This window comes from Penaeus vannamei, chromosome 9 (genome assembly GCF_042767895.1).
Source record: "Penaeus vannamei isolate JL-2024 chromosome 9, ASM4276789v1, whole genome shotgun sequence".
Classification (NCBI taxonomy): Eukaryota; Metazoa; Arthropoda; class Malacostraca; order Decapoda; family Penaeidae; genus Penaeus; species Penaeus vannamei.
In genome coordinates this window covers 28,520,490-28,520,995 of record NC_091557.1, presented here as the reverse complement: position 1 = coordinate 28,520,995, position 506 = coordinate 28,520,490, and positions in this window count along the sequence as shown.

Genomic DNA, 506 nt, shown 5'->3' with positions numbered 1-506 from the left:
ATGAGTACTGTGGCCAAGGAGATTGACCACATCCTTGCTAGCACTCGCTGGAGGATCCTTCAGAACTGCAGGGTTTACAGGAGTGCTGAGTTCTGTGGCACTGACCATAGATTGGTTGTAGTGACCCTGCAAGTTCACTTCAAATCCCCCGTCTCTCCAGTGACCATTCTAGGGTGTTTCACCCGGACAGATTGGGGGATGAGGAGTGTGCGCAAAGGTTCACTCCAGCAGTCTCTGCTCGGTTAACAGTGCTTGAAAATCTGACACACCCTGTAGTCCTATGGGATTCCTTTAAGCATGAAACAGTCGATACAGCCCAGGAGTCCAGAACGTCCGAGGACAAGGCAGAATTTCATCTCGCTGGAGACGTTGGAGGCCACAGATGTGTGTCGCATGGCTAGTCTGAACGGCATTCGGGATTTGCGCCGTTCCTTGGTGAGCAGGACTAGGACTCTGCTGAGAAGGGATAAGGAACAGTTCATCAGGTATCCTGCTGAGATAGAAAG